This window comes from Centrocercus urophasianus, unplaced genomic scaffold (assembly GCF_019232065.1).
Source record: "Centrocercus urophasianus isolate 14NV4802_14NV808 unplaced genomic scaffold, USGS_Curo_1.0 seq_11, whole genome shotgun sequence".
NCBI classification, from domain to species: Eukaryota; Metazoa; Chordata; class Aves; order Galliformes; family Phasianidae; genus Centrocercus; species Centrocercus urophasianus.
The window spans coordinates 84331346-84345339 of NW_024884253.1; the positions used below are offsets into that span (position 1 = coordinate 84331346).

At 44.3% G+C, this 13994-nt stretch overlaps 1 protein-coding gene across 1 annotated transcript in view; it reads right to left on the reverse strand.

Moving 5' to 3' along the window:
- Positions 1–13994, reverse strand: part of JARID2 (jumonji and AT-rich interaction domain containing 2) — a 203457-nt gene that overhangs the window by 188404 nt on the left and 1059 nt on the right. The window lies entirely within an intron of this gene.

Sequence of the window (13994 nt, forward strand, 5' to 3'; positions counted from 1 at the left end):
CAAGCGCTGGCAGACGATCGCATTAGGCCAAAGAGGGTCCCCAAACGATCTTACTCCTAAAATATTTTGCTCCGAGGCAAACTAAGCACCAAGTATTTTAAAGCATTAAGACACTAATTCTGTAAACAATGCCTACAGCATGCGCACCGAGCGCTGGAATGGATTCCTCAACTTGGCCTCATCACTTATGCATCTGATGAAACAAACACTGACAGCTTTTTTGCATTTGTAAAGGCCCCACAGCAGCTGTGGTGATCCCACCATAGAGCAATGAATTAAGCCTGAAACCCAGCTGGGTCTGCACAGAAGCCTTTTTTGCACAATACAGCAAGACTATCATTGTTAACCTAGGCATTATTGTAAAATGGTCTGCATTGCATTACAAACTGAGATAGAGACGCCCTGTAAAATTAGCCCTAATAGGCAATTTATAACATTTAAAAATATGGATACCACATTGATTGCTAATTGACACCAGATTTCATATTGATTGCTAATTCACAACAGATTTTGTCATTTCATTTGCACACAACCACAGTGAATCAGGTAATTACTGAATATTGTTTAAGTAGGAAACAAAGTGAAATTAAGAAATAATGCCCATTAAAGTTATAAAACAAACTTCTGTAAAATGAATGCACAAACAGCGAGCTTTTAAACCAACAACCAAAACTGCCCATCTTGAGATCAGATCGAATTTCAGAGACCTTTGGAGGAAACGGAGGCACATTTTCTTGAGAGACCATTCTTTTGGGACTAAGCATGCATGTTGACACATTAAATGGCAGTATCTACTTAGAGACAGATGACATTATTTTTCCACTTTACAGGCAATGTAAATGTGAAGGGAGAAAAGATTTGGGAATTAGTTAGACAAGGACATTTGTAAGTAATTAATGGGAAAGGAGCTCTCATATGCAGAATACACTGTTTTAGAACTGCAACTCAATTATTTCACTGCATTTACATCATCTTTAAAAGAAAGGCCAGAGGATCCAAATGAAGTTGTCTACAGCCCATGCTACAAGGACGATGCACGCTTAAAGGCTTCCATTTTGACCCCAGTTCTCCTACAGCTGCACCACACGACCTTGGGCAAATGTAGCTAACATCTGTGCAGACTTTGTTTGCAAAAGAGAATATTCAGCTCATCTTGCTCAGTTGTTAAAAGCACTTATTTAAGACCGAACCATGAAAGTACACACTTTTCCAAGAACACACAAAGACGTACAAAATGAGTAGCTGAGTTGCATAAAGCAGTGAGAGGAATGCAAGGTGCTATCCCACCACCACAAACAATTTTTCAAGCTGTCATCACAGCTCCTCAGCGTAAGGAAACCAGTTTTCTGGGCATCGTGGCAGAAATACACTTCCTAATCTGAAAGAGTACACAGGCAGATACTGTGTGTGGTTTCTCTTTTCTGCGTTTCTCCTCCTTCTAGCAGATCATTCAGCTAAATATGCAGACTTCCAGATGATGATGACTTCCCTCAGGCTTCCAAATGTTGACTAGTTCTACAGTAAAGGTGCTGAAGAAGCAGCAGAGAGCACTGAAGAAGCAGTGAAGGAAAACAAGTCACGAGGAGCAATTTGGAAATCAGCACATAGCTTAGAGATGGTTACCAGAAGCAGCAAGACAAAAAACATTTTCCAGTGACCATTTTAAACCCCTCTGTTTCTCCACAATGCAGAAGTGATATAGCCAGAGAAACTCATGTCTTATTAAGAGAAACCATAATTACAGGCAGCAACAACAACAGAAACTCATTCCTTTCATTTGTGGCACTGTCTCAGTTCTTAGGGCTTCAGCATTATGAGCAGGGCGGAACGAGTGGAAGGGAAGTGGAAGGAGGGGTGAAGAGAACAGAAGGCTAACAAAAAAAAAAAAAGAAAGAAAATCAAGAAAAAAAATCAAGGCAAGGGAACGAACTTCAGGCTCTCTGCCACGTTTGGCTAAAACGAAGCAAGATCCAATTGGCACCTTTTGAATATATGACCCTCCAAAGGCAAGTTGTCAGCTTGGTAACAGTTGAAGGAAATAAATGGACAACTCTGTACTGTTCTGAAAGTGTTGTGTAATGAAGTTAGTTTTGTCTTGGAAGAGGGCCAGAAAGCATAAATCAGTGAGCAACCAACCTTATACCACTTTTCTAACAACAATAATAGTCATCCAAATGCGAACTGTTAAGTTCTAGTAACATTTGCTCCACACCGCAAAGTTAAACAGATGATAACAGGGTGACTCGCCGTGCCAAGAACACTCGGGCAGAGGTAACGTTTCATAAGGGACAATAAAGCAGATCTTCAACCCAGCCCAGCCAAAGCCAGGCACAGGAACCTTCTACAGGAAGAACAGCTCACCTGCCCAGCTTCGAGCCGGTACAGCGAGCTGGGACAGCTTACCTAGGTCAGCATTAGGCAAGTCAGGTGCTGGAAAGCATCGTTCAGTGAAGCTGTATCACAACACATCTTGCTCTGGCATATACTGTGAGTACAGAATGTGTGGATACAAGATGACAGCTCAGGTTTTGCTACTGGTAACTCTGAGAGTTGATACTCACACCTTCAAGAACCTAAAAGACACATCACTGGGGAAATAGTTTTCATTTCTCTCTAGGGACTTCCCACGTGAACAAACCACCAAATTGACTTACATTATTAAAAAAAAAAAAAAAGCAACAAGACTCATGCAAATGACAGCTATCTGGAAGATACACATTGAAAACCATTTTTTTGACAGCTTTATGTTTGCTTCTCTAGGAGCCCTGAGAAGCACTGCTAGGAGCAAGACTCCCCTGACTAGACATTGCCCTCATTTCAAGTTTAACAACAGGTCAGAGTTGGTTCTACAGTCCTTTGTGTCAAATAATGCCAGCTTTTCAACCTTCTTTCTTAAAGACTGAAAAATTAATCAGATATTAATTCTTGTTTGAAAGGACTGCCTCAAGAGATCATCTACTATTTTCTCCTTTTCTTACATCTAGTCCACATAGGCTTAACATTGTCCATGTGTGTCGAAATTAAACGACATATTAACTCCCTCAGACTGACTGAAGATCCCCCACTTTCATTGAAGGAGATGATCTAATCACTAAGAAAGCCAGTGGATTGGAAATCTGGAAAGCTATCTCGATGGCATTCTTCCACAGAATAATGAGTTTTCAAAGCTGTTCAGCTTCAGCTTTGCAACACGTGGGTTCCTGATTAAAATACCAGGTCTTTCTCATGGGAAAAAATATCTGAAAATTTGAGGAGCATGAAAAAGAGGAAGGAAGAAGTTGAGCAATAGCATGAAACCATTTAAGGGAAAAGGATAACCTTCATCACAGACGTGACTGACTGCTCCATGGAAACCAATGAACGGTGATAAATCATCCATACACAAGATAACTAAGAACGAGTATCAGCACACCTTCAAAAGCATGTCTGAACAAATATCTTGACAGTCTTCTTCCAAGGTATAGGAAGCTGAAGTATTTTTCCACTGTGAAAGATGCAGAAGCACTTCTCTGCTAACTATCATGCCCATTACCAAAGCTGTAAATGACCTTCTGAAAACATGACTACAAGAATAATACGACCATAGGAGAAAACAAAAGTAAAAGCAACAAAGATATTGCTGAGATGGCTAAAGACAGGGACAGAAGTAGAACCTAACTGGGAGCATGGGACTAGATGCACTCTGCACAAGCAGGGCTCTGGCCATGGATTTACATCCCAGCTGTTTTTCTCAAGTGACACTAACCTTGGTTTCACAAACAACACTGGAGGGCAGGTGGGCTCTCCAAAACTGAGCACACTCACACTTCCTAAGTTGCAAATGTAGTTGCAGACATGGTTCTATATGCCAGTGATGAAAAAGACAACTCTCTGAAGTGCCTCTGAAAAGAGCACACATGATGAAGATGGGTTCTGCAGCACTGACGTCCAGACAATCCTTCAGCTGTAGCATATAACTACATGTGGTTGTTACATGGGAACAACAGCATCACCAAAAGAAAGAAGCAAAAGCATGTTCAGAAAAACTTATTGAGAGGTAACAAGCTCTGCTGGGGAATCCCTGTGGTCAACTCAATGCTATGCCAGGGAGAAAGCAGGCTACACAGATAGGTGTGCACACAGGAATGCTGGTCCCAGTCCCCTTCAGAGTGGGCAACAGACCCCAGCAGAACGGGCTGAGCAGTCATTAGGCATGGGCAGACCAAGAGATATTTTGCATTAACAGATGGGCTGTCTCTAAGGGGAGAAAATGACAGACTCATCCCTGGCAGGATCTGAGACAAGTTGGTGAAGAGAAGAAAAAACAGTTTATCCCTTCACTCTCCTCCATCCAAATTAGTGAACTGGTAATTTCCAAAATGCCCACAGGGAATTAGTTTTACTGCATTCTTGACTGCAAGAGTAATGGGCTTAAAATTACACCACAAAAGGAAGAGGAATCAACAAGGATATAAGAAAAGATGCTTGTGAGGGGGAAAAATGATTACCTACATCATAAACACATTTTCTCCTAGCAGATGATACACCACCAGCTTTCACAGGAGCCAGTTAAAGTGGTATTATAATGAAAATCTAAGTAAAATATAAAGAAATTATATTACCCAGAAGACTGTATTTTTCTTAACAAATTTATGCTGAAAATCATATTCCTGCCCTCCAAAGCAACAGGGCACAGAAATCACTGGGACCGGTCTGCCATTCAGCCTGGGAGAAATCTAACCATCATTAGTTATCTGGAAGGGTAAACAGAGGCTGCAAAGAAAAGCCTTCCATAAGGGAAGCTGAGCACTGATTTCTAGGACTGCTCACTTGTGCCACACAATGCTGCTCCTGACTGAAAGAGAACGTATGTTAAAGTTCTATAAATAATAGCTTTAATGTATGTGAACTATGAAATTGCCTTTTCCTGAATGCTCTCATCAGCAGGAATTGATTTCCCAAAAGCTTATGAAGCTGCTGTAAAAAGGGGTGAGTGGGGCCATGTTCTTCTTCTCCTCTGTGGTATTTGCCTATTTCAGTTTGCTGAGCCCTGCATAACTTCAGTCAGCAGCCAGCATTTTCCATAACCAGTGCTTAAATTGTGCACACAAGCTTGTGAGACAAGCAGAGGCGGTGCAATTTTTCCCCTTCCCATGTATTTCCCATGGAGCTGCCCCAAGAATGAAGTGCAGGATCTGCTCAAGACCTGCCCCTTTGGCCTTCAGGAAAAGAAAGAAGATACCGCAGTGGCAGAGTCTTGCTTTCCTGCAAAGAGATGGCAGGAACTTTGTTAAGAGCTAATTTCCTCAGAAAACATAGATAAAGCAGTCCCATCAGAGAAATACACACAAGTGAGAGAGAAAAAAGCATGAGATTGGAAGAAAAAAAAAAGTGAACTATAAAAAAACACCATTATACACAAACGTACACTATAATGATGCTAAGAGTAACAGATGACAAAGAACAGTGATTACATTTGAAGAAAATATTGAGACACTGGGAAGAAGAAAATAAAATGAAACTGTTAACACACACAACACACAAATCAAACAGGCAGACCACATCCAGTAAAGCTATTAAAACCATTACATGGCTACAATACTCTTAAAAAAAGTGAACATTCCAGCCTGCAAATACTTAGACACACTCTTAAACAGGAATGGTAAAATCTTGAGTCCAGAAAAGCACTTCAGCATGTGCTTAACTCGCAAGCTCCACACACTTCAATTGGTGTCACTGAAAGTATTCCTATATTGGAGTTGGGTACACACTACAATGCCACGCTGGATCAAAAGCTAGGGTGTCCATCCACATCCTCTTAATCCACAGCAAAGCCAAAGAGAGGAGAGGGAGTACTGGCATAATCACTTCTTCAGACAGGTGATTTCGGTTACACTGATATGGTCAAAAGACTGTGAGCTATACCACACAGGAAAGACCTGTAGTCCCCAGTGTAAGCTTCAGTGGTGAGGAACAGGTGTGTGATGCCACATCATACAGGTAAAGGAAGAGTTGGCCTTTATAACTTCTTCACTGGACACAGTTCAGCTTTCTCACGCTATTCGGGAGTCTGGGACAAAACATGTTAGCACTTCAGTTCTCCCATACATGCAATAGACAGTCCGTTTTTCTAACAGGAAAAGCTACAAGAACTCATCCTTCAGTAGAACAAGAGAAAGCAAACAAAGCCATGGGGAATTTCTGGAGGAGTTCCCTTCTGTTGGCAGGTCTTTGTAGGAAGCAGCTCCCATGCGGGAGTGCATGCACCTGTTTGCATCCATAGGTGCACACCAAAGCAATGACAAAGAACACTTGTTGAGCGTGCTTCTTCTACCACCTTTAACAGTGGAACTCAGCTGCCAGTAGCACAGTTAACAATTTCATTTTCTTCCCTTCTTTCTTACATTGTTCCAGTTTTAAATTGGTCAAACCCCATCTAAGCAAGCATAACACGTGATAACAGGAGCCCTCTTCTAACACATTTTAACACTTTGGAAATGATTATGGCACAACTATGACCAAACACACACAACCATCTCCAGCTTCACTTGCAGCAGTGCGGCCCAAATTCCTTCCAACCATATTTAACAGTCAGCAGGATGTTCCCAGAAGGATCACACAGCAAAACGCAGGCCTGATCAATGCTTAAAACTGATAAGCAATGCTAATTTTGGTTGCGAGGAAATAAACCACGTATCCCAACTCCTGTTTAGTCATCATTTCACAGCACACATAAGCTCACGCTATTGCTAACAGAAGCAATCCTACTGCTCCCTTGCCACCTCATTTGCGTCCCTGCAACACCTTCCCCAACACAGCAGTATTTTTACCGCTACCTCACAAACTGCAATTTTAGCAAACCCACATTAAAATTCAACCTTATTTGGTCACTTTGGTCTTAACATGGGTACAGCCCCAGCGCTTGTGGTGGGAGATATTACCCAGCACAAATGCTGGCCAGGAGAAGAGAGGGGGAACTGGCAGCCAGGAGGAGGCTAAACTGCTCCTTCCAGTGTAGTGCTGCTATAATGCAATCATAAAGTCAGAGCATGGGGCAGCTCAATGGGCTCCACACCCACAAGGCTGTTACTAAAGGCAAAATGCAAAAGCTTGGTGCAGAACCTTCCTACCACAGACAGGGAGAACAGGATCGTAGAAGAGGGCAGTTGAGCTCTATGGCTACTAATTTTTGTTGTTTTCTGTCAGTTCAGGACATCACTGACAGACTTGAAGACAGAAAAAGCCAGCTTCGAGATCATTTGCCATTAGGACAACCATTATTTCTTCCATGTTATAAATAATTCACGAGCTACAGTCACTGTAACATGCTGTAACTCCAGCTTCTAAGTAACAGGAAGCCTCTTGTTCTACAAAGTGATATCACTGTCCCCATTACATGTCGAGTAACTAACAAAAAGTTAACACTGGTAAAAGCTTCTCAAACTCAACGTAAAGGTCTCAGCAGGAGAAAGGCCTCCTCCTCATAATCCCACTCGAGTCTAGTACAGCTTTTAACACATCAACTTCTGCATTTTATCTAAAAACGAAAGGGATGTCCCTTGGTCTGAGAAAGCCAGGCTGCACGATGGCAACAGGCCATGAGAATTTTCATCATTATCACCACGCTCGGAGAAGGGAAAAGAGCAACTATCAATCAGCAAACCACATCTCAGGCGTCCATCTATGTCATCCTCCTAAGAAAAACATTCCCATTACGGCCAGCCGCTTGGAACGTCACCCAAAAAGGAACTGCACATAACATGAGCTCAGCTATCGGTCAGCTTTGCAAACAATAATAGCAAACGTTCCTTTCATTTGGCTTTGAGTTTTGTAAACTTAAAGTCTGGACCAAGTTTTGTATCGCTGAAACCAAAACAGAAGCAGAGCTATTTTTTTTCAGCCCGAGTTGAGCTAAGAAGTTAATTGATCTGGCATACAGGCAGGGCTGGAAATTTGTATTATAGGGTTTTCTGCATGCACACTGCAGCTGAGAGATTTGGCTTACAACTTTGATGTACCAAAAAGAACTCAATGGGACTAACTGGCTGAAAGTAATAACTGTGAAATAAAAAAGGTGAGAAAGAAGGAAGTGTGCCCCTTCTCTAAATCCCCCTTACTCTGCCTAACAGGCAGCTTATAAAAAGGAAAAGAAAAAAAAACCCATAAGCATATGGCAGTAACTCACAGCAATTTAGAACTTTAAATGCAATTTCTAGACAAGGTACTTTTGTGGCACAAAGAGTCCCGGTATGAGAACAGCATAAAAAATGGTATGTTAAATAAAGCAACTAATAAAAATAATGATAAGTATCTCATCAAGCAAAGCTCTGGACAGACTCTTGTCTGAGAGCTGTGGTTTCTGTCCACTTTATTACTAGCGACCTCAAAAAATACTGACTTGCATACTTTACATCTTCAAGCTCCTCTTTGTATTTCTCACAAGTGCAGGCCATTCCCAAACACAAGGAAACTGGTATTCACTGCTTCAGTGCAGTTCCCAGGGCCAAAGGGAAACCAAATTCCTGTCACTGAGGAGCCTCAAAAGCTTTCTCTCTCTCTCTCTCTCTCAGACTCCCCCAAATGCAGCACAAAGTAGTGAGAGACTGAAGTTTACTCAAAGCCATAGCAGATTTTTTTAGCCAGAAGAGTGAAAAGCACAACCCCCAGAGGGAAAAGAAAGTCTCACTTCTCCTCCAGACATACAGATGTGGGAAAGGGCAGAGAAGACAGCCCTGCTCTTGTGGGCAGCGAAGGAGAAAAACATCAAGCCTAGGAGTATTGGGGAACATGTACCCAAACCCACTCACATAAATCTCCTTTAAAAAAAGCACTTAGCTGACATCCACAGGCACGCTGGTGGGAGAGAGCTGATAACTTCTCCAAAATCACTCCCATTGTTATTCATCTGAAAGCACAACTGGTTCAGTACTAATCTGCAAGCAAAGCTAAAAATGAATTGCTTGTGATATACAGTCATCCCAACTTGGCTCAGACAACAGTACCAAAGTGCAAAACTAAGATTAGTAGATTATGTCAGAACGAACTCCCATGGTTTATTCTTGAACTCTGCAAGTATCGTTAGCCAGTCATCACAGTGCCTGTGTGCCAAAACACGCTCGTCTCCTGCAAACCTCACGTCATGCAGAAGATGTCAGAGCAGCACGGCACGCTCCAAGAACTGAAAGCAGAGCACAGGGACGCAAATACCACAGGCCATCCCGGAGCACTGCAGCACACCATCGTCTCTCAACCTGATGTTATATTTGCATTCCTCCTAGCTTTTAGGAAGTAAATGCAGTAACAGTCACAGGTCAAAGGCTGCCTTTTTGCAGAGCAAATCGAGGGAAGTACCTGATAGGAAAGACCTTAGAACAAAAGGAAAACGTTTTGTTTTCAAAGCATTTTTTTACCCACACAAACAAGCCCGTTTTTATGCCTGGTTGAAGGAGGCTTTGTTCCCCCAGATAAATCCGTGGGATATGGCTTACAACACCTCGGTCTGGGATGAGACATTTGCTACAGAAATGCTGGAGATGCCACTCATCTGATACGTGCACGGGTGGAACGATTTCCATGCGAGCATTTTTGCTTTGCTCCACACCCAGCCAAGCCGGTCCATCTGAGCTGCTTTCTGCAGCAGCATAAATTAATCCGATCAACTTTGCAGGGGAGCAGATGGGGAAGGCGCACACGATCCTTCTGCTGGTGGCCCAGGGAGCCTCGAGAGGCAGCACAGCCACACAGCAGGGCCTGCCAACGACTACAGCCAGTCTGGGGCAAGCTTAAAGGCAGTGCTGTACAGCGTTCGACCCTGCATCCATCCGCCTAAGGAAGCGGCTGATGAACAAAAGCGTACAAGGAAGGGAGGAGAGCCAGCGTGCACTCGAACAAGTCCTCCCAGCTGTAATTAAAGGGTTTGTTCCTTTCCCACAGCCCACTGCTGGAAATACCAGGCCTCGTCTGGCCTGTTGAAGGAACAACATCAGAACAGGATGTCGTTACAAGAGGGAAAGTGTGAAACTCGAGCAAGTGAAACAGCAAATGGTTTAAAGCCCTGCACCTACTGCTTCACTGAGAAAACACTCGTACGACACGCTGAGGGAAACCCACCCAGCAAACGAACACAGAGTTCCCATACAAAACCTCCTTCCTACAAACCAGCAATGGTCACATCCAATACTCCCAGCAGTAGCACACAGGCATAACAACCCACCAAAGATTTAAGGGAATAAATACCTTATGGTGAGCATATTATTTCTGGCATCTGAATTTCAGTGCCCAGTGCCCCTCATATACCAGACTTGAACTTTATGAGCATTTTGTAGCTTTTAATTTTCCCCGTGGCTTCCTACCACTTAAGGGTGACTTAAATAAAAAGCAATAGTAAGCATAAAAAGTGTATGCATTTCATATCCCACTGTTTACTTTGCCATTATACTAGAGGTATATTTTGTCCTTTTCTCTGAATTCCTAACAGCAGGTTAAGGGGCTTTGCACGAAAGTGAAGACCTAAATCCCTACAACCACCCAGTAGAATGGGGACATTCAGGGCCAGCAGCATCAGGAAGCATTTAAGGCAAGTTCAGGTTTGGCAACACTGAAATTTTTCATTATTAGACTTGAAAGTTAATGTCCCGTTAATCTTACACAGAGGCAGTCAAATCCATCAGCACTATTGTTTTCAGACTGTCTGCCCACTAAGGCAAACAATGCATTATTTACACTTGGTTTACATTTATAGTTGGGAAAAAAAGCCATGTGAAGGACTGAATGTTTTAAATGCAAATTTGGATTCTGCAGCAACCTATGTATTCCTCTGCAAATTCCACATCTGCTAAATCCCACAAAAGCTGCATGCTTGTCATTAAAATAAATAAATAGATGTGTCTCTGCTTTTCCATTCTCTGCATTAAAATATTACCTTTAAGCCTTTCTTTCACTCCAGTGCTGCAAACCATAAACTTCAGAAATGTAAGCAGCTGGTGTGTTTCCCCTTCCCTCTCCAAGTTCAAGTTGATTGAATGCAGTCACCATACAGTACAAAGAGGGGAAACAAATTCTCCTCAACAACTCCCAATTATGTTCAAACTAGGAAATACTGGTGATGTTCATACACAAAATACAAATTTTCAACCCTGAGTCTCTTTAGCTTCAGTTGATGGGATATTGAAATTGACCTACTTTGTGCAATGCTCCCACAGCTGAGTCATCACCATATCAACTGGTCTCCATCAGCTGCAGGTTATAATCATCACTAAAAAAAAAAGTGTATCCACACAAATGCATTTCTTCTTTTTAATTCTGTTAAAAATGCACTGCTAATCTAACAGTCAGGACTATAATTAGGGGGAAAAAAAGTCTTGAAGAAAGTTTGAACCACATCAAGCAGTCTCTGTACAGCAGATGCCATGCCTCATAGCAAGAGCCCGAAAGCTACATGAGACAATATTGGACCAGGCTGCAGAAGGAGATCAGTTCCATCGCTGCCGCTGTTACAGCGCATAGCTGCAGGCAAGTAATTTAGACCTCTTTCTGTTTCATCAAACAATAAAATGGAGGGAACGCGGCTACACTACAAAATGAGCTGACGTTCATACCACCCTTTAACATGCATCGCATTAACAGTTATTCTACATCTACAGAAAAGGTACGGGTAATATATTTTTAATACCAGCTTAGTAGGCCTCATAAGAGAAGGTGAGAGTGCTTAATGAACATTAGAAAGTCTTCACAGGGGCCTTGATTCGCTATAATTCACTCTGGACAGCATTTTCTGGCTCGCAGTCTGTCAGAGTGAACAGGAGCCTATTGGTATTTCAGTACAGAGCGTTTGTTGACAGCAAAATGTAGATGTTTGCTATAAATTTAAAAAAAAAAAAAAAAAATGGAATTACTAGTTTTCTGGTTACGTGCTGTCATGCCTCACACAACATAATGCTTCAGTCTCAAGAGGCCAGCAGGAGGTTAAGAGGAATGCAAACTCAGATCTCGAGAGTGGCCAGCATCCACACACCGTGAGCTCAAGTTATAGATGTATCTAAATAAAAAAAGAGTTCAGTGTGTTACAGTGCTGGAAGCGGTACAGCATTGGGGCTGTCTCTGCCAGTCCAAAAAAGAGCCAGAACAAGAAGGCTCCAGAAAGATACTGAAACAAAACACAATGCACACTGAACCAAGATGCCTCTGCCCTCACTCAGTGGATTTACATTATTTCTTGTAGGAAATGGCCCCGCTCAGAACTCCCCTCAGTGTGGGGCAGGGGGAGGCAGTGCAGGCAGTGGGGAACGAGGAGACCCCACACCACAGAGAAGCCCTGGGGCACACATACATCCCCTGCTCAGGGTTGCTGCCGTGTGGTCACTGTGCTCCAGGGGAGGCCCTATGTGTGCCAGGGCCCAGCACTGCTACTCAGCTTCACGAGGGATATAACCAGCAAGGGTGCTGCCCGCAGGACCCTAAGGATATGGCTATGAAGGACTTTACACATCCAGAGCTGTCAGGCAGGCAGTGCTTATCATGCTGCAGACTGGCCCTGTGGTGGCTCTCCTTACAGGCCACACGAATCACTTTGCAGCACCTCAGGAGGGACAAGGAGGAGGCACACACGGCGACGGTCAGGACACCACTCCTCAACAGCATTTCACCATCTGCTCTGCCAGCAGAGCTGGGCAGGCAGGTTGGACAGTCATAAAGGTCCCACGCGTGGAGGCAGAGGGAGGGAAGAACAGAAGATGCGCTCTACAACAGCACAAAAACACACACCTGTGAAATTACAGTAGAGGCTTCAAAGCTTCCTGTTTAAGAACTATTAATTCTGAGTGCATACTGAATGCAGTCTGGTTTCTCAGGTGATGCTTTACAAAGCTGTCAGCTTTCTGAAGCTGGAGCCAAAAGGCAATATTTGATATGTAAAGATGTTTGAGAGGGAGGAGGGTGAAGAGAGAAGCGAGATGTGAATGAGTCAGCCACGGCTCTTTTAAAAACAGAGTGATCATGTTTTTAAGGAGCAGGAATTTAAGAAAAAAAAAAAAGAAAAAAAAAAAAAAGAGGCATTCATGCATTTCCACATTCCTGGCTTATCAGTTGTGAGGGCCACGCAAAGTCTGGGGAAATTCTCATCACCGCTCCTGGCAAAGTAGCGAGTGGGGCCACATGTGGCCCTCACCCCATTGTTCTCATCACCTTTCTGCTTTTGGGATTTGCTCCACACATATTGCAGAGCCCAGACCTGCCCTCAAGGAGGGCAGCAGCCTGACAGTACCCAAAAAGTCCCGACAGTACAGGGCATGCCATGCGATGGAGCTCTATTTAGCGGGGCTGGGGGTGTCCGTTCATCCCAGAATGGTGCCCTGACCTATCAGCACGGGTTACTGTTCTGTTCCACAGCCACCCCGTGCCACAGCCATCAGCTTCCCGGGATGTACCGAGCAGGCGAGCCTGGACTCGGCGAGGGTGAGCTGGCAGACACCTGCAGACAACAAAAAGCCCTGCGTGACACCTGCCCGGCCGCCGCATCACAGCGAGCTGACGGCCTGGAGTTATCCCCACGCGGCGCTCCGCCGGCCGCACGGGATCACTCCGCACAGCCCCGCACCTGCTCACCTGGGGCCGCCCCCGCCCCGCGCCGTCCCGGGGCCTCCCCCCCTCCCCCGCCCCGCCTCGGCCGTGACGTCACGACGGAACGCTGAACCGACGAAGCTTCCACGGCGCGTAGGCCCTTCCCTTTGTGACGTCACGGCCGCGGGGCGAACCTGGCCGGGCGGCGGCGGCGGCAGCGAGGAGGAGGAGGTGGAGGCTGCGGCGGCGTGGCCGACAGCCGTGGGGGCTCCGTCACAGCCCCGGCAACAGGTTGCTGCCGGCGGCTGCGCGCCCGCCCGCCCCGCAGCGGGGAATGTCAATAAAAGGGAAAACACACAGGGGGAGATACAAGGGGAAACGGAAACATGAAAGAGGAAAATAAAGGAGAAAAAAAAAAAAAATCATCAAGGAATAAAAATGGAAGGGGGGGAACAAGC